This window comes from Vicugna pacos, chromosome 20 (assembly GCF_048564905.1).
Source record: "Vicugna pacos chromosome 20, VicPac4, whole genome shotgun sequence".
Taxonomy (NCBI): Eukaryota; Metazoa; Chordata; class Mammalia; order Artiodactyla; family Camelidae; genus Vicugna; species Vicugna pacos.
In genome coordinates this window covers 38201465-38227563 of record NC_133006.1, presented here as the reverse complement: position 1 = coordinate 38227563, position 26099 = coordinate 38201465, and the positions used below count along the sequence as shown (strand labels likewise).

General features: G+C 40.8%; 1 long non-coding RNA gene across 5 annotated transcripts in view; it reads left to right on the top strand.

Moving 5' to 3' along the window:
- Positions 1 to 26099, top strand: part of LOC107033041 (uncharacterized) — a 283934-nt gene that overhangs the window by 191138 nt on the left and 66697 nt on the right. For 4 of the 5 annotated variants that reach the window (XR_012062417.1, XR_012062415.1, XR_012062414.1 and 1 more), the window contains 2 exons: positions 16497 to 16692; positions 17794 to 17919. This is a non-coding gene — a long non-coding RNA (uncharacterized lncRNA). The remainder of the gene's footprint in view (positions 1 to 16496; positions 16693 to 17793; positions 17920 to 26099) is intronic. The other variant, XR_012062416.1, reaches the window with a different exon arrangement.

The following is a 26099-nucleotide window of genomic DNA, read 5'->3' as shown; positions in this document are numbered from 1 at the left end:
TCTGGCCAGTTTCCCTGCCGGGACAACTGGGTGAGCGCCTCTGACACAGACCAGGACTGAAACAGGATTCAACGGGAGCAGCCTGCAACTTTAAGAAGGCTGCTTCCTTCCTCAGCAGCCGTCCTTCCTGCTTTCCCCACTTCCTCCCTTGCGCCCTTTTTAAATGTTTCTGTTTCCTTTCCTCACTTGTAAATTCCTTGATGCCCTTGTTTATTTTGATTTTTCATTTCTTCTGTCCCCTGAGCCTTGCAGAGGGCTAGGGACGGAGGAGAAAATAAATGCTTTTTCATAAGTATGAGATATTCCAGCACTGCTGTCTATCATAATCTTATTTTCTGGATTGCTCTATACCAGTACCATCCAATAGAAATATAATGCAAGCCAAATGCAATTTTAAACTTTCTGGTGCCTATATATATATTTTTTAATGTAAAAAGCCACAGTGAAAATTTATTTTAATAATATTTTATTTAGCTCTGTATGTCCAGATTATTGTCATTTCAACACATACTCAATGTGAAAAATTATGAATGAGATGATTTACGTTTTTGTATAAAGTCTTCACAATTTGGTATTTTATCCTTCCAAGGACTGCTCAGTTAGAACTAGCCACAATTAATTGCTCGGCATCCACGTGTGGTTAGTGCCTGCTGCCTTGTTGGACTGAACAGGTCTAAATGCTGGTAAATTCACTAAAATGAATTAGTTAAATCAGTTTAGGCACATGTGTTCCAAGTGTACTGATTCACTTTTCAATTGATTTTCCTCTTTTTTTTTTTTTGGTGGGGGAGCAGTTAACTAGGTTTAGCTATATCCACCCACCCCTTCAGTTGATTTTCTATATGTCATGTGTATATGGCTTCAGATTCAGAGAATATTTATTTTGTCTAATTAGAGCAAATAAATATAGCTTTAAAATAATAAAATAATTTTTGGAAAAGGCTGTTGTTTTTGGCATAGACAACTCTTCTAGAAGTAGCAGATGGGGATGTCAGTCTTACACACAATCCCGCATTTATATTATTTGAGTAAAATGTGTATATGGAAGAAAGTGAATTATCAGAGAAAGTGAGCAAAGTTTGGAGTCAGTCAAACCTAGGACAAAAATCACGTCTCTGCCCATGGAGCCATAATTCTGAACCTTGGGTTTCAAATCTATAAAGTGAGGGCACAGTATAGATCTTGGATGTGTTGTGAGTGTTACTGAGTCCAAATTCATTCTGGTTGCCAGACAACAGGCCAGCAAATCGGGAGACAAGGTGTTGGGACAAGGAACAATGACTTTATTCAGGAAGCCAGCAGACTGAGAAGACGGCAGACTAATGTCCTGGAGAACCATCTTCCCCAAGTCAGAAGTCAGGCTTCTTTTATACTGAAAGGGGAGGAGATGTGGTTGGTAGCTGCAAACTTCTTGGTGTTGAAATCTTTTGTTCTTGTAGCTGTCCATGTAGGTCAGGGCACCATGTTCCTGTAAACCTCCTACAAGGCAAATGTTATTCTGTGTTCTGCAACTTTTTAATCTCTCTATGAATGGAAAAGTGTTATACCCTTAAAGGTCAGAGCCTTGAGAATGGGCTCTCCTATATATTTCAGGCTCTGGGCAACATTTACAGAAGGTGCAGAACCAGCATGACGGAGCCCAGGAAAGTGAGCACAGAGTTAGAGCCAAAGGAACAGATCTGGGGGGAGGGTATAGCTCAGTGGTAGAGTGCGTGCTTAGCATGCAAGTGGTCCTGGGTTCAATCCCCAGTACCTCCATTTAAATACATACATACGTACATACATACATATGTACCTAATTACCTATCCCACCCCCAAATAAAAAACAACAGAAAATAAAGGACCAGATCTAATATGGAGTCAAGTTTGTTCTTTCCTATTACATGAAAGGTAAATGAGAGAAAATGTGCTTAGGATGGTGTCTAACTTATATTAAGCACTCAATAAGTGTTAAACTGTTTATTTTTATTACTGGTTTTTATTCAAACTGTCACTAGAACTGTCGCTCACCTCTTTCAGTGTAATACTCATTATAAAAAGTGAGGATGGCGAAACCAGTCCTTCTGGATCCCAGCTGGAAAGATGAATCATGGTGAATTGGGTAAATCTATGTGGAAAATCCACAAAGCACCATGTGCAGCTTGTCACCTAAATGCTTTTTTTATGCCGATGCTGTTTCCCTCTCTACGTATCAACTGGCCAATACAAATTTTTTTAAGGGATGCATTTTTTAAGGATCTTCGTTGAGTTGGACCATCATAAAGAAAGATCTGTTGGAGGGTAATTAATAAAAGGTCTCCACTTTATGGTGGATGAGTTGGTAACTGAGAGAAGTTTGTGCAGAAGTGGAAGAAAGTCACCTTTAAGGGCACATGCCCTATTTTCTTACTGTTCTTAAGATGCGGTATACAGTGGAGAATGTCTTTGTTGTTTTTTAGAAGCACTGTTACAGTATATGTCAGATGAACACTCTTGAAACCCTCTGCACATTTCAAATGCAGCAACAGTGTATATGTCTTCGGCCTCTTCACCTAGGACCACATGTAGAGTATAGACAAGTACTGACTGAAAGAAGAAATCTAGCTTTCAAAATCAGATGACTGAGAATTTTGGGGGACTTTTTGATAAGAAATTACACATGCCAAGGACTCATTTAAAAAGTCCTTAAATAATGTTTGTTCAAATTAGACAACTTTATCATTTTTTTAATTTCCTTTAGTGTGAACCTGTCATCCCCTCCGTCCTTAAGCTTTCGGCTCTCCTGTATGCTTGACAAAACATGCATTTGAAAAACAAATGTGCAGGGGGAGGGAGTAAGGATGAGACCTGGGGTCCAATGTTATAATCTGTGTGAAATCATGGATTTGCCTGTTGTAAATCAAAGCTGCTTTTTCCTGTGTTTCTTAGAGGCATGTGCTTCAACGGGCTTAAGCTTGGTTTGTTGTACAGCATTTATACCAACACGCTCTAAAGCATCGCTGCTGTAATGGGCATAATGAGGCTTTTCCCGACAAGTAGCAACAAGATGACGGCAAAGGTGAGGCTCAGGGAGGAGACTTTAGGAGCTCTTGCCTGGAATTTATTGGCTCCATACTTTCTGAAAAGCTCATTCACTGCTTCTCTAACTTTACACAAACTCTGAATATATTAAGAAAACCCTGCACATGAATTTTTTCAGTTTTCTTTTACTGAAAGAAAACAGTAATAGTAATGGAACCTCAAGCTTCCGCAGCTTGCTTCCCAGTTACCTCGTGTGCCGTGTGCACAGTCGCTAACGTCCTTCCAACCCCTTCTGGTCTGTGAGCACGCTCGCACTTCACGGTAGCCTTGAACGCCTAAGGTTTCTTAATAGCTCCAGACACACTGATGTTCGGGGAGAGGACACACCTGGAGGTGCACAGCATAGATTCCTATCAGAGAGGTGAGGCAGCTAATGAAACATTCGCATCCGCTGAGCGCTATTTGTAAACCCTGTGTGTAGAACGTGGCTACATTTCCACTAACATGCTGTCACTCAGCTTGTTTGAGTTGGCGTCTTAGGTTTCCTGGTTTTATCACACAAAACTGTCACGCCAGGATTCTTTCTTCCCGCCCTTCTACTGGGTCTTCTTACTGACAGCCACTTCCGTATACGGTCAGCTAGTGGTAACAGGAAAGAAAATTAAAACGCACTTTTATTATTGGCCAGAGTTTTCTCTTCTCCTGGAGGTCTAGCCAGCACTGTGCTTAAGAAATACAATATGAGTCACAAACGGGAGCCACTTACGTAATTTGACATTTTCTAGTAGCCGCATTGAAAAAGGGGAAAGAAACAGGTGAAGCCAATTTTAATCGTGTGTTTTATTCAGCCAAACGTATCTGAAATATCGTTGCAACATAGGACCAGTATGAAACAAATGTTAATGAGATATATTACATTTTTTTGCTAAGTCTTTGAAACCCTGGGTGTGTTTTGCACGTGCGGCACATCTCACCGGGACTCGCCGCTCCCAAACGCTCATGAGCGCGTGGCTGCGCCGTGGCTGCGCCGTGGCTGCCATCTTGCATAAGCAGCTCTCGCCCACCTCGGGCCTCTCTCAGCCCGAGCTGCGGAACGCTGCTACTGGTAAACGAAACAAAAGCTTGCTTCCACCCAGCCTCACTCTTGAATGCTGACTGACATTTGAACAAAGAAAATGTCCTTATATTTAAGCATCAGAACTGTTACTTTTCTAATAACGCGCAACCCTTGGGTCACTTCGGGCCATTTGTCATGATTTGCATTAGGTGTTCTTTGAGACACAACATTAATCCAGTAATAATTAAAATGATATACTGTACTATTAACATTCTCAGATCTTTAAAGCCAAGTGATCTATGCCTGCAGCACTGCCCAGGCTGGCTAATTAAACAGCACACAGTTGTAAATGGCGATTGCAAGCAGTTCCCTGTTTAAAAATACAGCTCTGGGAAGTGCAGTTTATAGTGACAGAGGCACCACTTGGACTGGGGAACTTTACATGCAGGCCGAGGAGGCACCCGGAGCAGCTTTTCCTTTAGAGACTGGTATCCTGCCCTGTTGCCAGTGTGAGGCTTTGGCCACCACGGGGCCTCCCGTCGAGCGCAGGGGGTGGGGCCGGGGCGCGGGGTGGCAGAGCGCTGGCGAGGGCGCGTCCCCGTGGGCCTTCACCCGTGAGCCAGCGATCCCGGCCAGCCATCCGACAGGAGCACACCGGCTCCCTTCCGCCCTGCAACCTCTCACCTGCCGTGATTCGCCCCTGAGCCACGGGATTTGGGTGTGTAAACTATAAAAGGACTTGCCTCCATCTTCTCCCTGCCTTCCCTCTTTCTGCCGGAATTAGAACTAAATGTTTTGCCTCTTGTTTCGCTTCCCCTGCGTGTTCCGCCACTGAACATCCGAGTTAGTCACTTCTCAGATTTTTTACACTAACCTGTCCTTGCTTTGAAGGGCTAGTGGTATTTGAATGCCCTTTATTCTTTGAAAGGGAGCTAAAAATGCAGAGGTAGCGGCGTCACCTGAGAGGGAGCAGCAACCTCTTTCGTCTATTTCACTTGCTTTGAAGATGCCCCAGGGAAGACTTCAGATAAACTGCGTCAGCCCTGGGAAAACCCTGGCAGTGAACTCAGTGACACTGCCTTCTCCGTGTCCAAGTTCCATTCACCCTGTAATGATCTTTACATTATCCAGTATTATCTTCCCTGCATCAGCGGTGTGTAACGTGGTCTGGCTACAATCACGGCGCCTGGCACAGAGTTGGTGCTCGATGAATGAATGAATGAGTGAGTGAAGACATGAATGTGTTACTGTCAACTCATACTTTCTGGTAATCTCTCCTGAGTCTTCAAGTTGAGTTTTGACATTTTAAATAACACATCAAATACTGTAAGGAAAATTAGACGGTTGTCCAAGTTGTCCAACGTTGCTGCTTTTGGTTCCCAAGATTAGAGGGCGAGTGAAAATATATTTCCCTAAGTCAAGTATGAAGTAGAATTAGGATAAAATACTGATAGACCAGAAAAAAGATCAGATCTATGGTCCAAGGATGAAATCATTGAAGAGGCAAGGTAGCCGTTTGCTCAAGATAGTAATTCCTTTAGGTATCTAGGTATCCAGAAATGTTATTTTTAAAACATCTTATTTCTTCTGCCTTACAGTGCATATAACTCACATTTACCTGAAGCGTCCATTTACTCTGAATATGCTGCAGAATGATGCATACTACACTGCAGGGTGTGACGCAGCCAGCAATGTGCAGAATAAACCTCGGGTGTGTTCTAACACACAGCCCTCTGATGCCTCAGCTTGCCCAGAGGAGGAGTCAGCTGGCCACCAAACAGAAGCCCTGCAGTCATTACAGGACTAAGACAGGGTCAAACTCCAATCTTACTTTATAATTTCTGGATGATCCTTTCTGATCAGAGTGGAACCTACTGCAGTAGTTGAAACTGTCAGAACTGTCAGCGTGGCCACATTTAAGTACCAGAGGATGTGGTCACATCTACAAGTGGCACTGACTGTGGGAGAGCCTCCTGAAATGGGCGTTCCCTGCCAGCGCCTTCGCATGGTTTAGCAAAGGAGAGTCATGAGATGTCCTCTAGGGCTTGAGTCAGTCTGATTCGGATGGAGATTGCCGTGTAATGTAGGACTTAAAGTATCGGTGCCTGGCAGCAGGAGTAAGAAGACAGAGCAATAATATTTAGGGCCTGGCGTGGTGAAGCACTGACGGGTCCATTACCTGTTAGGGTCTTCTCTAGGATGTCCTATGTGGAGTTAGGTCCGTTCTGAAGTATCTAAAACCATCAGTTGTGTAATACCAAAAAATATATACAAAGCAGGTTTATAACAATGCCCCAATATTCAGGTGATGAACACATAGCTTCTACTTTTTGGCATTAGCAAACTATTTCCGTGTGTATGGTTTAGCCCAGTGACTAAATAAATAGTTCATTTTTCAAAGCAGATTCGACATTGCACAGATGTAGGAAATCCAAACTAAAGCTGAATGCATGTATTACCATGCCCTAGTCGATCGAGGTACTTCCTGTTTGGAGCTATATTTTGAAACTATGTAAGAAATTTAATCATATTCTAAGTATCACTTTGCCTAATTTATACAAAACAGCATTTATTGGACCTGGTTGTAGACTGTTACTCGTCTTCATTGTGCAGTTAGTTTTTATACAGGGCATAAATAAAATTAGCACCCATACAATTAGGGATCCTAAGGGAAATACTGATCTGCACTTTGCTTAGAAATCAGATGAAACAAAATAAAATATGTATATACTGTGAGTGGTACAGCTAGTCATATGCATAATCACAGGTGTAAGACATTTCATTTTACAATTATCCAGTTACCACCATTTCTGATGACATTCATTGGTCTGTCACATCATCTCTTGCCCCTTCCACCCTCTTTTAAATATCATCAAGTATATACTGCATTCAGATGATGCTGACTTTTCTCAATAGAAGTTCTTACAGAGATGATAATCTTCTCCTGCGTGAGAATTTGAACCTCTAAACATTGACTAAACTCACTTGGACATATATTTCAAAACCATGACTAAATGTAGTGATATATTTTCAGTATAAACAGAAGTTCAGAACAATCTCAATATCCCATAGCCCTAACCATCAGTCTCAGTAAAAACAAATCAATAAAAAACAGTACAGCAGAACAGCAAACATAAATACTGAAACCTTATTTGTAGATGGTTGCTGTAAATGTAACACCTACCATAATATAGAGAGGGGTACTGAAAATCACTTGATTTTGTAATAGGTGCCCCGCTTCCTGGGAGTAAGGTAAGCTGAGATACATTATTCAACAGAAGTCGACATAACAAAGCTACTTCCTAATGTCTGACACTTCCAAGTTTGTGCTGAAGAGGAAAATGTCCTTTTGAGTAATTGAACTCAAAAATGTAATGGAATTCAAAGATGCTTGACTGTAACCAAGTGACCTCAAATCATCTTACTGATTCAATACAGAATTTAGTTAACTAAATATTTTATGTACATGAGAGAAAAAAATCGAAACATGAAGTGAATTGATTGGATGTTGTGGAAAATATAGATCAGGACATTATCGTGATTGGCTATAGCATTTTGGCTCTAAAGGCAGACTTGGGCTGCACCAAAGCCATAGGCATGTTGCCGTAGAAACAGAAGCCCCACTGCTCTTTCACAGAAGTTCTGCCGTAACCCGCTGCTGTTCTACATGCATCACTTCCCTTTTATCTTCATGTGACAAACCTACAACCAAGCCAAGAGTATGCCTCATATCCTTACATGCCGCGTACTTATGAAGGAACCTTCAGAAAGCAGGTCATGTAATGGATTATCAGGGGGAAATTTTTAACTTGACATTGAGGAGTTTTTCTATAAGGAATATTTGTCTCTTCTCCTCTGACTTCGGAGCGTCCGTCTCAGAGACCTGCCTAGGGAATCTCAAAAGATTTTTATCTGAATAAATAAACAAGAGACAGAACAGATGAATCAGCTGCCCAGGCTCAAGATGGCAGCCCGCGTGCTGTTTCCACTTGGAGGCTGATGAGTGGAAGGACCTCTCGCTCTCGGGTGATGGAGAGTTCATCCTCCCATCCCCACAGCCGCTCTCAGCCTCCGTCCGTCTTGTGGGCCTCCCCTGTATGATGCCCACAATTAACAGGTCAGTGAGATTTTCCACTCTGTCTCTTCCTAATTTGTTTCTCCCCTTTACTAATCTATTCAGTTCTCCATCCAAGCCATGCAAGTTCATACGATAGAGATAAGGAAGGAAGAATATGAAAGCAATGGAGCACTGCCTTTAGGCCGGGTGTGTGCCATGTTTTGGGACGCATCGCCTCTCTTCATTCTCACAACATCCATTCGAAGTGCGTGTTATTATGAATCCCATTTTATACGCATCGATGTGACGTCAAAGCGACACAACTTGTGAGGCATAATCATAAAGGAATTTTGTTTTGATCTTCCCCATCCTTCAGTGTGTTCTCCACGGGCTCGTTCCTCTCCTGTCCCTGTGACTGTGGTACTAAGAGGGGCATTACGCCCCCCTTCCCCGGCTTCATACTTACACTCCTGCTGATCCGGATGCCTGGCCCTCCAGGATGGGTCAGTCGAAGAGAAAGGGGCCTGGGTGGAGGGGAAACGTGCAGGACAGTCTTGCTGGATGAGCACTGCGGTGAGCTTCTGCTGGTTCTCACTGAACCTGGCAGATACTGTGGGGGACCCTCGTGGGGGTCGTTTTGAGCCTCTCCCCCTCCGTTGCTGAGGATTCCTTCTCAGCCGTCCCCTTGCTGTAGGCAAGTGCATCCCTTCCTGCAGATCACATGCCTGCTTCCCCAGGACGTGGGAGCCGCCCACCACCTGTTGCTGGGCTGTCCTCTTGCCCCAGACCCTATCTTACATCCGTTATCTGCAAGATTGAACATGATTTGCCGCACTCACCGGGATGACCCTAATAACTTAGGTTAGAGGTCTCTTCTGTGTTCGCAGCCCCGTGAAATCTCTTGCCTACTGTCATCATTACATTTTTCACGTAGCATTGTCATAAAATGTTTGTTGCTTCTTTGGATCTCAAACAGGATCTAAGTTAGTCCCAGACCAACTCTCCCAGGTGAATAGCCCACTTCTGGGAGAAGGAATGGACTCATGGGACCCAGGATGCAAGCCAAAATTATTTTCAGTCTTTTTGATGACAGATCTAGGTGATGGGAACAGTACTGCAAAACTGGTTTTTCCACTTTTTTTTTTTTTAAACAAATCCCACTTCTGTGGACCAGCACATCACTTTGGTATGTGCCATCTATTACTGGATTCACAATGAAAATCATTCCCTTTTAACATCCAGTTATGTTTTAAATATCATGAACAAATGAATACACATTTAGTAGTTTTAGAAATGACAGTATGTTTTCTAGCTTTTGTCTGACAAAACAGAACTGTGGTTTTGGAATGTGATTCACTTTTTGAAAATCAGCGCTGTCTTGCCACTACTGTTTTCCTCTTTCGACAACAACAAAAAAAATCTTGTAACATGAAACATCTTCAGAGCATCTGAAACATTATTCCACGTCCATAACAAACTGGACAAAACGGCAGTGGGTCCTGGCATTCCTCAGATGAAGGACCACCGCCTTCCGGAGGTTACAATGTGCTTCTCGCCTCTTTGTTTCTTCGAGGGAGAGTCTCCGTCAACTCTGTCAGCTATGATCACAAATGTGATTCTTTCTTACAAATCCTTTTTTTTTTTTTAACTCGGAACACACGTTTACATTTCCTAGAACTCAACCAGAAAAAAAAATGACAAAACTGTAACTCGTTTCTACTGTCTTGGGAACATATAGACATTTCTCTAAGTGTACTTATGTTGTATGTGTTCAACGTTCTGAGCCTGGGTGAGTGATTTACGGTTAGGGGTGTGTGTGCTGGGTATCTGTTTGTTATGTAAAAAGCCAACATGTACACTGACAGTTTGTGTCAACTTTAACCAAAGTATAGACAAAAGACACATAGCTATCCAGGAATTACGTGGGCAAGTTAAGCTCCCAACACATGCAAATAGCAGATGTAAGTAATAATAAATACAATAAATTTAAAAAATAATTACTAGTAAAACAAAAACTAAAAGGACATGGGATCAAAAACAAATTAAACACCTCCACGGCCAGGAAGAGAACAGAAACATAAAGTGGTAGGAGAGTAAAAAGCCTAACGCAGACGGCTGCAGCTGACAGTTTGTCTCTCGAAAGGGAAATGGAAACTAAATGGGCTCCATGGAAATAAAAGAGCCTTCTCACATTTTGAAGCCTGAAAATGCGACAAAACTTCTTTGCTAACCTCTGTCTGAAGCTATGCTTTTTGGGAATCATAAAACAAGGGGCAGCAGGTACAGTGTTCCTACCAGAAGCAAATCCAAGCTGCCCTCTGCTTCCATAATTGGATGTGTGATTTCTCCAGCATCTCTTTGAGTCAGGAAACCTGGTTCCGTGATTTGACCTGGTTTGGGATTAGAACCATAGATGAAAAGTAGAAAATTGTTGGATAGGAAGGAGTTAGAACAGAGAGGGAAAGTAAGGACTATGGTAAACTTCCACTCAAGACAAACATACAAACGAAATTTCTAAGGCATGTGAATAATCTAAGAAAGATAAGGAAGGAAGTTAACAAGATCGGTTGGGATAAAAATTCCTTATAGATTAAAATAATTGTGTAGCTGAGTCTGATAAGTCTTTTAATGTATGTTTTGTATATTCAAAAGGAAAACATGATTTCTAAATATGAAACAAAAACAGGCATAAATGAAACAAGAACAGATGGATATAATACTGCTATAATTTGAAACACAGGAAAAAGTAAAAACTTAAAATAACAAAATAATAATAATAACAGCTAACAATGAGAGCACAGCAATCCAATAAGGTAGGAACTGTTATCCTCATTTAATTATGAGAAAACTGAGGTACAGTGAAGAAGTAGCTTATCCAAGGTCACACAGCTGGTATGTAGTACATTAATCTGATCAAGGATTCATCGAATTTTTTTTTCACAAAAATTTTTTAAAAGCTTTTAGTAAAACAGATGAGATATACTCTAGTATAATCACAGTAGACATGACAATTACTGAATTGAAAGCTTGTGCTCTGGAATCCAAAAGAACACAAGACAAAAAAAAGATTTTTAAAAAAGGAACAATGAATAGGAAAGAAAGATCAACTGAGCACATCCAACATTTGTCATATAAAAGCTGGAAGAAAAGAGTACAGAATGATGGAGAGCAATTTTTTTTAAAGTAACTGTTATTTTTTGGCTTTCAAATTTAACTTTTATAAGCCAAATAGTAATCTTAAAAATCAAAGCATCTGCAAATAGTTTTTTCGTGTATAAGCATCACTATTTAAAAATTTTATTTTTAACCTATTTTTCCAACTTTATTGAAGTACCATTGACAGATAACATCATGTAAGTCTAAGATACATGTGTATATATTGCAAAATGATACCACAGCAGGGTTAATTCACAACCTCCATCGTCTCCCGTGACTACTGATATTTTTTCAATATTTAAGAAATATATAGTCTTCAGAACAGAATGTTATTGTAAGTACCCAGCAGAAAACAAATAAGTAAATCCATTATACAGACACATTGCAGCAAAACTGCAGAATGTATGGGAAAGAAAAGCTAATACTCTAAATCAATCAAAGAGAAATACATTACCTATAGTAAGAGAACAGTTAGAATCAACATGATTCTTCTCAGCAATCAGAGAAGCAGAAATGAAAGAACTGTATCTTAAAAGTTGCATAAAAAGAAAAAATAGCCTCTTGATTTAGAGTTATTCAAGATGAAATATCATACAAACGTAAGAGCAAGTTATGTTTCCTCTTCCACGACCTTTTCCTCCTCCTTTTCCTTCCTGAAAAATTCAATCCTAAAGCCATTAGATGCAGCTGAGCAATACAGGTGTCCACACCAGACAAGGGGTGGGGGCTGGAGAATGGAGATGGGTGACCCACGGTGTCAGGGTCAGAGCAGAGCGAGGAGAGGGGGACACGGGGCAGGGGAGGGCAAGGTGGGCAACTCAGGAATATGGGCCAGGACCCTAGTAGGGCCAGAAGACTCCAGCAGAGTAAGAAGTGTGCCCACATGGAGAAGTGAGCTGGCTGGGTGTCAGTGGAAAGTGTGTTGAGGAGGGCGTCCACATTGGGTGATTATGGGAGGCTGGTTACATTCAGAGGAATGGATCACATAAGTAAATCTATTAATTCTAATGGGAGCTGTGTTTCTCACTATTAGAAAAGAGTTACAAACATGGAAAGAAAGGTAAGGACGAGCCTCATGGTTTGGGCTTGGAATGAGAGCTGTACTCGTGGTTTTCTAGATAGATCGATAAATGTAAGTATTTTTATATTCCTAAGTTAGGGTTCGATCAGAGAAACAGAAGTACTAAGAATAATACAGAGTAAGGAATCCATTGTAGAGATTTAACCTCATGCAGTCATGCGGAGAAATCGTTCCTGAAAGGAAGAGCCAATCCATGTGGCCAACTTCACTGCTGTCTTATTTTAAGCAATTGCCACAACCACCCCAGCCTTCAGCAGCCACCACCCTGATCAGTCAGCAGCCACCAACATCAAGGCTCCACCAGCGAAAAATTCTGACTCACTGAAGGCTCGGATGATAATTAGCATCTTTTAGCAATAAAGTATTTTTTAAGTTAAGATTTATACGTTGTTTTTTTAGACATAATGCTATTGCACACTTAATAGACTATAATATACTGTGAACATACACTGGGAAACCAGAAAATCCATATGATTCACTTTATTGTGGTGCTCTGGAATTGAACCCACGATATCTCCCAGCTATGCCTGCAAAACTATCTGTATATATACATAGGTCCTCTGTCTACACAGATAGATGTGGATTCAGATACAGGTTATACATATAGTTACATAGATACATAGAGAAGGTGTCTGTTTCTGCTTGTGCTCCTGTGGTCTCTTTATGTGTGCATGTGTATGTATTTATACCTGTATCTACAGCTGTGGGTATCTCCTATGACAGAAGTATAATTATATATCCGTATGAAAAGACTGGCTGATAACACTTAATGGGGACCTGAACTTTGTTCATCTCTAGGAAAAAAATAGAACTATATTTTTACCACACATTATGCACAAGAAGTGTGGATTTTTGTCTTAAATTTAAAAATGCTTTATCAATATTATTACCTAAGCATACGTATATGTACACAAACTTCCTTACACATAAATAGGGTAGAATATTAACAATAAAAAATCTGGACAAAATATGCACAGGTATTTTTTTTTGCACTCTTCTTATTCTTGGAACTTTGGAGTTTGTCATGATTTCCAAATAAAAGTACTTTAGAAGACATTAAGGGGGAATAAATAGTAGCCATAGACTGGGGAAGAAAAACAATACAGGGAACTAAAAAAGGACTATTTCCTAGAAAATGTAAAGAAATCTAAAAAGTCACTCACAGAAAGAAATAAACCCACTATAAAAATGAGCAAAGTATCTGCACAGGAAATTCAAGCAACAGGAGAATGCAATGGTCAATAAGCATATGAAAAGGTGGCCAATCTAACTAATCCTAAAAGAACTGCATACTAAAAGAAGAAAGCTTTATTTTTATCCCAGTGATAAAAATTGCATGGTTAAAAGGAGAATGCCAAGAGTAGTTAAAAAAAAAAAGAGAGAGAGAGAGAGCAAGCCATGCACTACTGGTGAAGAATAAATCAGGACAGCCACTTTGGGGAGCAATCTATTACACACATGTGCAGGAGGCAACTCATTATTGACAAGGGAATGTCTCAGACATTGTCAAATTAGGGGAGTGCCCTTCTGCAGAACTGAAATGCTAGTAGCTCTCTGGGTTGACCCTCTGGAGCAAGTTTTGGAAGCACGGCTGTGTTCTGTACCTTTCTGTGGCAGCAGGTCGGGACAGCATAGATGCTTTGAACACCTGGCTTAGTCACTGGATTCACACATCAAAAAGATGTACATCAGATAACCAGATGCAAGCCAGTGACTCAGCAAGCCACTTGGTCGTTTCCAAGTACACAGACCTTTGTTTGCTGGGGTGAAGTTTTACAACAGACTGTTTCAACACTTGTGGTAACAGAATATCAAAACCCCTCTTGCTGAGACATTTGACCAGAGTGGTGAGAGGTGGGATTTTGATGTGGAAATTTGATTAAAATAATAAGTTTCATCATTGCTATTTTGTTTTGATAGTTTAAGCACAAGTGGAAAATAGTAGAGGGTATTGTTTCTTTGAAAGTAGCACTGGTGACTCAATATTTTAAATGCATTTGGACACCTTGAGGTTTTCCCTTTGTGACAATTTCTTACTCTGTAACAGACAAGGTATTTACAGAGTTCTTGTTGCAACAGCCCACAGACAGAAACTTCCCCTCATTAAAAAAAAATGTTTGCTACTGAATATTGTAATCCTCATGCATGTCTGTTTCATCCACACTAGCCTGAGTTTGCTTTCAGGTGTGCCTTCTTGGGGGTCATTTTATTAAGATGAACTTATATGAAGTGTTATGTCATTATTTGCTACTCGCTTGCGTCAAACATTCATTTGGTTCAGTTGCAAATTTTATTGAGTGCCAACAAGGTAACCCGTCTTGACCCTGGTGCTGGATATAATAATAATCAGCATTTATTGAACATTTATTATGTGCCAGGCATTGTTCTGACAGCTTCATGTGAATTAATTCATTTATTCTTGCCAAGAACTCTGTGGGGCAGATGCTATTATTATCCCATTTTATAGGTAAGGAAACAGTTGCAGAGAGAGGTTAAATCATTCATTCTAGATGACTCAGTTAGCAAGTGAGGAATCCAAGATATAAACCTAGTTAGGCTTTCAAGAATATACTTGTAGCAGCTATGTTTTCCTACCTCTTTAAAAATCAATCTTATTTCATACCATCAATATAAAAAATAGGTAGATTTTCAACCTAGCACCACAGTATATAATAATTTTAATTCAGTATACCATTTTCACAGTTACAGTTAGTGCAATTATTGACCTTCAGCATATTGTGATGAACAGCTATCGTCTCCTGAATCCTCCTACTAGCAGGGTAGACTGGGGGGTGGGGGTGGGGGGAGCTGTTCACAGTAGAAGGCACTTGGGTATCTTTGGCAAGATTCGTCCCAGTGTCTTGAGTAACAGCTGGGTTTCTGAGAGATGGGAGAACTAAAACAGAATTTTAACACAAGTAGATTAAAGCAATCCTCTTCAAATAGTGCATAAAGTAAAACAGCACGTAATGTATTGTTGCAAATTTGCAATTTTTTAAGAATTTGGGGAAAATTATTCTATACTGAGGAGAGTTTGAATTATTACTATGATGCCTCTGTGCTTGTTCACAAGAAGCTGACGGCTTTAACATTTAAATAAAGTAATTGAAATACCTAATAAATAAAATTAACTGTGTAGGAAGCATATTCTCTTGCCTAATAAAAGACATTATTGAAAAGTAATGAATGTTATTTTTTTAAAGAAGGAAATTATGTAGATTAAAAATTTAACACAGCGGTAAAGACATGCAAATAATAGTCAATGTTCTTTGGTTTAACGGAAAGTTATAGTTTTGAATTGAAAATTAATTGTATTTATGTAGTGGTCAATTAAATAAAAATCAACTAAATGAAAAAATAATTAAATATAGGACAATTAAGTATTAAAAATGAACACTTTTATAGAAAACGTTTTGTTATATTTTATACCTGGGATCATATGCAGAACCCCCCACCCTCTAAAACAGTCTGTTTTTAAAGGTGTCTTAAAGGAAATCACAACTTTAGAAAGTTTTGGTTTGGGCAGAGAACTGTATGTACAGTGTGTGCATACGTCTTTACTACACTGTCTAGCTACTTGGTGTACGTGGGTGTGTGCATGTGAGACAGTGTGTGTTGATATTACTGTTTCCGTGTTGGAAATTCCCACCAGGACAGACACTCAGCAAAGGCAGCTGGCAATGATAAAAGGTGTTTATTCAAAACCCAGCCCAACCATTCATTAACTTGTGCCCATTTTAAATTGTTAAACCACTCTGAGCCTCGGTTTCTCTGCATGTAAAATGGGGAAAGATGAGATTAGGAACAGCAGGGCAGCAGCTGACACAACGCGTGGCCCATTGTACAGATGCAGTAAGTGACGGCCATGACTATTACTGCTGTTGTTACTCTTGGCATTACTCAGTCACCTGTGGGTAAGTGCTTGGTAAGACTTGGAGAGGAAAGACCTAAGTACTAGGGTTAGACTGGGTGCTCTCAGGGTCCTTCCTTCCTGAGCTCTGTGACTCTCAACACTGCCTCTACCATCCTCACCAGCCTCAGTTGTTTATTGGAATGGTTAGACAGTGCTTTGTTTCTACAGATTGCTTTCCAACTTTTGAAATTTTTTGGTCTTAGAGCAACGTGTTACTCTGTCTGTCTTGCAGGTTAGGAGCCTGATGCCTGGCGCGTTGAAGGGATTAACCCGTGATCCTTCGGCCAGTGACGGACCCGAGATCAGATGCAGGGTTCGTTCTCTGAAGCTCTGCCTTTCCTGCCTCTTTCTGTTTGGTCCCTAAGCCGGCAGCAAGCCAAGCACTGCGTTGCGCAGACCGAATTTAGCATCCAGAGCAGAGCGTGTTGGTGGGTGAAAAGTGGCGCTGTTACTCGTGATGCTGTGACAGGAGGGGTAGATCAGAATCTAAAGAATAAGGTGTACTTTCAAATTCCTCTTTTCCTTAAAAAATAGCTCGGGAGTTAGAATATAATTAAAACAAACAAAACCCTCCCTAAGTAGCATAGAAAGAAGTAAGTGATACCAGCCGTAGCTGTTCAGGCAAGGGAGATAGATTGCTTAGGCAGCGAGACGGTGCTTCTGAGATCCCGGTACCTAGAATGATAGAAGCTCAGTAGAAGTTTATTAAATTGACTTGGATTTCTTTGAATTGTGATATTTACTAAATGAGGAAGGAGGGAAATATAGTCAGTGTTCACATAAAGTCTTTTCACTCGGCCCGTGGCAGTAATAAACGTGTGCTCAGTACCGGCCCTCTTCTAAAAGGACAAACTCAAGATACCATTGTGCTTTAAGGACGGAAAGCACAGGGCATTCCAAGTTACGAATAATCACACGGTGGGTGAGGATTTGGGGCAAGAGGCAGAGATTATATGCATGTCCTGTTGGAGCATGAAATGTTCTTGTTGCAAAGATCAGTCATCAACAGCAGGTTGATTTCATTCATATTGGTCAAAGATATATCATTGAAATGACGGGCTCAATTCAGTTAAAAGGGTCCAAACTGTGTCCTCGGACAGGCACAGCTGCAAGTTCTGTATATGCTAAGTAGCGTGATGTTTCTCTTTTCGTTTATGGCTCACGCCCGATGCCGTTGCTAAGTAGATACGTTACAGCGTGCCCCACGGGACAGTACAGCCCTGTGTTTCCCACAAGTGCACCTTGAATGTGTTTGGAGGTGGGAGTTGCCGCATTTAGTGCCTCTGAATGCACTTGACGTGATGTCACATGTAGGATCTGTGGGTGTGTCGATTTGGTGGATAAAGAAACCTAGGTGACACATCACAGCTTCGTAGTTGGCTAGACACACGCCCTTCCATGTAGTGGGCTTCAGGGGCTGGGGCTGGGAATATTTAGAGAAAGATCTTTGAGGCAGAGAGATGGTTCAGTGAGGTGCTAATCCTGGCGTCCAGGGCTGGTATCTAATACTTCTCATTAAACCCTCCCAGGCTCCACGGCGTCATCTGCAGCCTGCAGTGCTTTTCCTCAGGAGAAGAGTTTTGAGTGTCAGAGAGGAAGTTGATACTGGAATCAAGAACGTTGACTCCTAGATGGAGCTGTGCCACCGGCTAAATGTAAGTCCGTGGTCAAGTCTCAGAGCTTTTCTGGGCTTCCTTTCCTCATCTTCCAAATGAATGCTTTGCATAGAGTAAGTCTAAGGTTCTTCACGCCTCTAAATGACATCCCCTGGTTCACTTTCTGCAAATACTTGTCATCTTTCCATGAATGAAGGTGTAAACACAAGTGTCCAAGAACTCTCATTTTCACAGCTAGTGGAAGGAGGAGAAATCACTACACCCCAAAAATCTCTTAAAACACAGGCTGCTGCTGAGTTTCTACTCCTCCTTCCAAACTTTACTGTGAAATTTTGCCTCAGTCCTCTTCTGATTTCAACCAACCTCAGTTGCCCTGAAAACCAAGACACTGGTCGTTTTCAAAGGTCTAAAGGGTTGGAGAATTGTTAAGTAAAAGGTCAACTTTATTAACTGCAATTATATGTAACTTGACTTAAGTGCTTTAGTTAATCTGCTAGAAAGATTCCACATTCATATTCAAATTTATTTAGAGAATGTTTTGTATATGCTAATTAGTGTGATGTTTCTCTTACTTGCCCAGTGACCAGTTAGAGTCCAAAGGCTAAGGTGGAGCGTTTTGTCAGTGGCACCCTCCAGTAGCAGTGAGAATTGTGACGTTTTCCTAACTGGTCTGCGCAGTGAACTGTGGCTGGAAGATCGGACATGTGCACATAAACACGGAGCTCGGAGGGGGCAGGGCAGGGAGAACAGGCTGTTCTAACAGAACGCAAACACACGCGGACCTAGGATGACCCAGTCACTGAGGGTGAGAGGGAAAGGCCTCAAGCAGCAGGCCGGTCATGGGGAAGGGCACCCATCCATGCACTGGCCACAGCTAACAGACCTCCTGTTAGCGATTAACTAAGAGGACCCCATGCAGGACGTGGCCTCAGTGACTTCTCAGATCCCAGAGTGAAGCATTTGCCAGGTGACGAAGGGCTGCTAGTGCTCACTGAGGATAAAGCCTGCTGGTTGACAGTTTCCTACTTTTTCTTGAGAAATTACTTAGCTCCTCTGGGATAACTGTTACCGAGCTTTTGATAAAAATATTAAAATTCTATTTAGATGTACAATGTTTTAATGCAAATTTTTAACCATAAAAACCAAACGCTCCATTCAGTTAAATTAATAGAATTACAAAAAGATGTAATGATAGCAATTAAGTCTTGAAAATGCAAATTTTATAGTCAAGGACAATTACCTCATTTATAGTATATTGGAATGGTGCCAGATGAAGGTAATTTAGATCCCCCCAGCTCACAGTTACACCGTGATGGATATCTTCATTTCATTAGTACAACAAAGATGGGTGAGAAGTTAGACGATACATAAAAAGAGAACTGGAGAGTGTTTGACCTTTATGGTAGAACTAGAACCAGCATTCATTCACTAATTCATCAAGTATTTAATGAGTACGATTATCTAAAATGTTAGTAATATATTTTTTCTGCCTTGGATTTAAAAAAAAACTCGTTTTTTATTTTCAACATCCGCAAAACCCTGATTTCCAGGCAGATCAGATTTCTTCTAAGTCAGGATGGGTCTTTGGTGCGCGGTGTACACCTCTCTGCGCCGCGCAGATGCCCTGGTTCCGTGGTGACTGGAGGGATACCAGACCTCTCCGCAAAAGAACAATGGGTTTTTCACTAATTATCTTCTCTTTTATTCGAGCATTCCTTAGGTAATTTTTGGTGTCTTCAAATCGTACAGCTGTGAAATTGTACTACCTAAATAATTGCTTTTGACATTTTAATATTTTACTATGTATTTTCTGATGTTCTTTATTTTAATGTTATCCTGTTGGCTGCAGTTAATTTGCATAACATTCAGAGCACATTATCCTTTCCACATTACAGGAAGATAAGCAACTTTACCAAAAAGAGAGAGAAAGAGAGATTTCATAACAAGAATGTACGTTTTTCAAGCATCTATGTTTATGTTTTCTTAATGCAATTTCCCCACTTGTATTCATAAAAAACCGTAAATAGCCCGTAATCTCCTTCCTCCCCTCTAGAGGGCACTAGATCACACTCCTGCAGATAGAAGGGGTCAAAGCTAAGCCCTACTTGCTGCTGGTGAATTTTTCCCTTGAGTCATTATCTCTGGAGAGAAAATGATTCCCATCTAAGGGAACCGGTGACTGTGAGAAGAAGGCAGTTGTTCCTCGCTGTCCAGCTCCTGGGAAGAGGGCGACCAGTGTGCTCACGGTGACAGAGGGAGGGGGTGCGTAGTGGGCAGACTCAGGGGGCAGACTCCGGGGACAGACTGCCCACCTTCCTCTGGGTATGGGTGTTGGGCAAATTATTTAAACTTTCTGTGCCCCAGTTTCCTCATCTGGAATATGAGGATTATAACATCTACCCTATAGTGTGTTTGAGAGAATTGAAAACAATAATGTTTATAAAGGACTTAAAACAGGGACTGCCTACAGGAAGCACTCAATGACTCTTAGTTATTATTATTTTAATCACCCCTATGAGTCAAATGGACAAAGACTCTTTAGGACCCTCAGAGAGAGAGAGATGCAACTCCCTTGCACAGAACAGATCCTGACTCAAAGAACTTTTTCAAGAAGCTTATGTTATTGATGTAATAAATGTCAGAACAGAAGGTAAACCTCTTCAAGTTCAGAATGACATGACAACCTCATAATTTTACTTTCTTGGTCACTTTTCAGCCATGAGCTCCAAACCAAGACATCTAGAGTTTATTGTAATGAAAGGTTCTAGGAACATGTGTATATACTAAAGAAATGAATATACATGATAGAAATGTGGCCCTTTTTCAGTATACAGAAAACATTTTTTGTTTATTTTGTCTGATTTCTTTAAATGCCATTTATAGTAAAAGTCATTAGGGACCGTTCCCCCTTCAACTTACTTAGTAGCTAGAAGGACCAACAAGGCTTTCGTGAAGGTCAGTCTCTGTTTCCAGTAACAATGCTCGCGTCTTTGCAGGTTCGTTTTCTTGGTTAATGTATCTGCTAGCATAAGAATTTTGCCAAAATACCCATCTTTTGGGTGGTGGTGATACGCTTCTCTCCTTTCTCCTCCTGATGTTTGTATTTATTTTTGAGGTAAATTTATCAACATCCATTTCTAATGTTCTTCAGTTCTGCTTAGATAACATTCGCAAACATACATGCTGGTGGTGAATCTCCAAAGCATGCCTTATCCAAGAAGCATTGTCGGAAATCCTATGCGTTTTTGGCTATATAAGTGTTCAAAGAAATCTTTACAATCAGTTGGCCCTGATGCTCTCACCTGTGGTAAGAATTCATCAAATGAGCCAACTGATAGTGTCTGCCATAACCTTTGACAGAACTGACTTTGCCCTGGAAACCCATTCAAGCTAAAATCAAGAAACAACCTTTTCCCTGGACTGCATTTCTCAAACTGTCAGATTGTAAGCATTTCAAATATATTTGTATTGCTGTATGAAACTGGCTGCATCATTATTAATGAACTAAACAGCTGTCTTAATAAACTGGTTATGTAGCCAGTTACTGCATCTTCATAATCAAATCAAGTATATTTATATCTCTTGGCGTCCCTGTGGTCTGCCCGATTCCTAGCACCACACACACCAGTTTTTGCAGATCTGTTCAGAACGTACAGGCAAGATGAAAACAAATTCATGTATATATTTTCACTGTTTGTAATGAATAAGTCTGTGTGAGGTAATGGTGCCTAATACGGCCTTAGCCTCTTGACATTAAAGTGGAATTAGAAGCTAAAACTTCATTGTCTGGTTCAAAGAGAGAAATGAATTGATGTCCTTACTTAAAATGGTTTCCTATGCAAAGCTACCAAATTTCTGGCGTTAGAAAAAACAAAGGCACATCTGATACCCTGGCTGCTTTTTCTCAGTTGTAAAATCCCGTCTGTGATCATAATAGGATATTGATTAGTTTGGATGCCATACAAAGCTGAATTGCATTTCTTGGCGGAGCACTAAAGGTCACTGTTTGATTACTCCATAACTTTTCAAATACAAGAAGTGCTATTTAAAAGTGTGCTTGAATGATTGGGCTGTGTTGTGAGAGAGAGATGGTGGCATGGAGCTTCTTTCATAAAGATAGGTTGTCTTTCTTTCATAAAGATAGATGTTAAATTCACGTATCAACTTTACGTTTGACATTCTGAAATATTTTATATACTAGAACATAATCCATGAAATTAAATTATGAATGCAGTTTGTTCATGTTATGACCCATGTGATATCTAATCTATGAAACATATAACTCACTTGAGTTTTTTAGGTATTGAGTTTGTCACAAGGGTCATCTTACACTTAATAGCATTTATTTTCTGAGGTCATAAATGTAAGGCATTCATACTTTAGAATATATAAAAATATAGAACTAGATAAAGAGGATAAAATTACCTATAATTCTGGTTAATTTCATTATTTTCTCTTGCTACTTATCAAAAACTATAAAATCTTTTCTTATAATTATTATATTTGGTACAAATTTTGAAAGTAGATCATCTTATTCTAGCTTTTACTGATTTTCCTCCTTTCTATTATACTGGGGATGTATCCTTACAAATATTAAATGTTATTGGAAAATTAATTCTTAACGACTGCATAGTATTCCATGTTATAAATACAGCATATAATATTTAACCTGTTGATTTGTGCTCATAATGCCTCCCCCAGATCATGCTGTTCGTATGACCTATTGTTTGATTGTTAAGAGCCGTGTGTGGTGGAGAATGACTTTATCTCCTGTGGTCCCACTGCTGTCTGCTGACATCATCACTGTATCCTTCCACTCACTTCCCTGTTTGATATTTCGGGTTTGTCTCTAATCACTGGCAACCTTGCTCTATCCTGACCCTCACCATGTGCCCAAACTAGTATCTTAGACGGTCTGATTGGCCTCAATCTGACTCGACAAGATGAAGACATCCATTGAGTCTGTTGCAAAGATGGGCTAGCAGTGCTCTAACACATCATTAGATTTCAAAATATATTTATTGAAAACATAAATGGCTTGGGGTCAAAGGCTGTTACTCTTTAAGGATCATGAAATATATATTTAAACAGACCAAGAATAAAAGCAAAGAAACCAGTTAACAGACTACTGTAATGGCCCTGAGAAAGATCTTCCAAACCTAAGCTGGACAGTGTAGTAGGTATGGAGAGGAAGTAAAAGAATTACGAATTATTTTTAAAGTAAAATAATCGATTACTGAGGCTGATTGAAAATATTAGGCATTAGGAAATGCAGTGGTCAATAATGATGCCAGGTGTCTTGGGTGATCCTGTTAAAACCATCCATGGAGATGGGGAGCAGGAGGTTAAGGACGTGTTTCGTGGGAAAGAGTTGATTTATCCCATTTGGGACTATTGACTTCAAAATACTTTGAAGTCCTTTACGTAGTTACGTCAGGGAGGCATCTGGTTATGAAGGTTCGTATCTGAGGAGAATGGTTCTGTTTGAAGGTATAAATCGAGTTTTGTCTACATGTAAATATCCAGGAGCGAGAAAATGAAAAAAGAAGTGGACTGAGGGGAAAAAAAGAAAAAGAAACACTATGTTTAAAATGCTGAGCGAAAAAGGAGATTCACAAAGGACTGAGGGAAGGTGTGGCGGGGGAATTAGGAGAATCCACAAGTCTGCTAACCTAAAACTCAGGAAGCAGCTCCCGGAGGACCATCAGCTGTCAGTGAGACCCGTGGTCTAGCAAGGTCACAGCTGAAAGTGCCCATTCAGAGAACGAAACGGCCACCTTAATGAGGTCAGTTCACCTGAAGGAGTGGCCGGAGGAAACACTGCTGTGCTGATTATTAGATGGGAAGCAGGAATTAAGGACTGAAGTCTTTTCATAGGGAGAGTTCCTCCTCCTCTGTCCATATTGGGGTTTAGATGAGCAGAGAGAAGGTACAGGTTCAAGGAAATACAAGGTCAAGGGGGTAGCAGTATTTGTCTCAGTTTTGTTTTGAATAAGAAGAATTTCGACCTGTCTGTATGTCCGAAAGAGTAAGATCTAGCAGAGAGGGAGAGTTGAGGGTCATGGAGAGAGATGTGACAGACGGAAGGTGACCCTGGCCTTAAACAGGAGAGAGAGAGCGTTTTTTCCAGCGCCTGTATTCTCCGCCCTAGTTCAGCTCACTTACTCATAACTCATATATGTGTGTTGGTGTGTGTTGATAAAGTATTTTTTTATTCCTTTAGCAATTATCTGGCACTGAAGAGAGTTTAGTTTTATTTCCTAAATTTTTAGCTGTAAGTCTACAGATCCCAATTAAAAAAAAAAAGAAATCTTCATATTGTCCTTAAAGTAAGACATTTAAAAAATACCCTAAAAATAAGTCCTATCTTTTCTTCGGCATAATTTTTGATCCCCCATATTGAACCCCTAAGCCTCGTTCCTTCTACTTCCAAAGAGGTGAGGCTGCAAGAACAGGTTGCTTCCAAGACTGCTTATACAACGAATGTGAGCAGTTCTCATATAACAAACACGTTTGGGGCAAGAAAATACAAAGAAAGTTAGCCTGAAAAATCTATTGTAGTTGATGGACTTCTTACCATGTTACTAAAAACATCTATATTATAAAGACAGAATGCTGAGCCCACAGTCATGAATTTGAGAGTATTCTCCAAAATGGGCATCAAAATAGAAGTTCTATGAGACTCAAGGAGAAAGGGCTCTGGGAGGACCTGTGTGGGGAGTCAAATGGGTGCTGGACTTCTACAGAATTCCAGACAGTTTCACTCACTTTTAGATAAGGGATCTAGCAGTGACTAACGAGAAGAGAATTTCACTGCACAACACGTATGCATCACGACTGAAGTATTTCCTGTGCTTTGATCATTTAATATTCTGTACGTGATTGAGTTCATCCCGACTCTTCTGTTGGTAACATTCATACAGCCTGAGACAAAGAACTGGATCGAGTATTGCTTAGAAGTATTATCTAAACTTGGGGGACCCATCGAATTCATTGTCTTCGTGGTTTGTGGGCACAACAGAATACATCCATGTTTTCCAAAATTGCATGTTACCGTGTCGGGTGAAACAAGAAGAATCACACGTGGGTGCATGCACGGGCATGCGCTCACACACACAAAGGGAAGAGGAGCCGTGGACAAAGCTTGTGTTATCATATGTAAGATCAGTTGGCACAGCTTATGGGCCCTTTGATGGCGTTCTTTGTCTGATCCAAGTCCAGGATGCCTTGATGATGATGACGTTGGTAATAATGCCAGTAATTATAATATCAGCCTATTTGCTCAAGATGCTGTGGAAAATTTTGTAGGAAGGTCATACTGTTCAACACTGATTTAGATAGAAGTGCCTTACAGATAATAAGGGACCAGTATACAGGTACTGATTTGATTTGAAAAATAAAGTCTCAACAAATATGTAAGTAAGGAAAATGTCAACAAATACATGAATCAGAGGCCTGAGCACAGTGTCTCCCAAGGTGTGTGGAGAGGTGGCACACCCACTGGTCTGAGGCCTGAAGAGGCCGCCAAGTCACGGCATCAGGAAGGCCAAAGAGCGTTCTGTGAGCTCTTCTGGATTGATTCATGTCAGGTTACATGGAGAAAGCAGTGGGGATTCGGGAACTGTTTGAACCGTGGGTGGGAGAGCTCGGAGACCAGGAAGGCATTCCGCAGACAGACGCACGGAGAGCAGAGGTGGTTCGCGTGGGAAGACCTCACCTGAAAGGAGTGGCGAGGGTGGCCGGGGAGCAGGCGGTCCCATGTGAAGTTTAAGTGCATACGATGATCCTGTTTCACCAAGGCAGTAGATCGAGGACCACGGCAGCTGACAGCGGATGTTCGCCCAGCGCTCCGCCCTCGCCGCCCTGAAGTGTGCTCTGTGCTAAGTCAGCCTGAGTTGTTTTCCTTCGTATGAGCGTTGTGCAACTTACTCCTCCTGAGCAGCTCATTAAGCTCCTTACAGAGAGATGTTACTTCTAGATAGTGTATCTTCGGAGCTGTTTGCACATTGTAAGGGTCTAATGCTCCCTAGCTGGGTAGTGGTATCACTGTTTTCTGAAGTGGTCCCTCTGGGGCCATCCTTTCCAAAGTTCCCGAAGTCCCCTGCTTCCTGTCAGTGTGGTTCAACCTACCTGGCGAGGAGAAGGGTTGCAGCAAGCTTCAGTGTTCCAAAGGAAAGATCATTTATGAGCTGCGTAAAGCGATTGCGACCTGAAGCAGG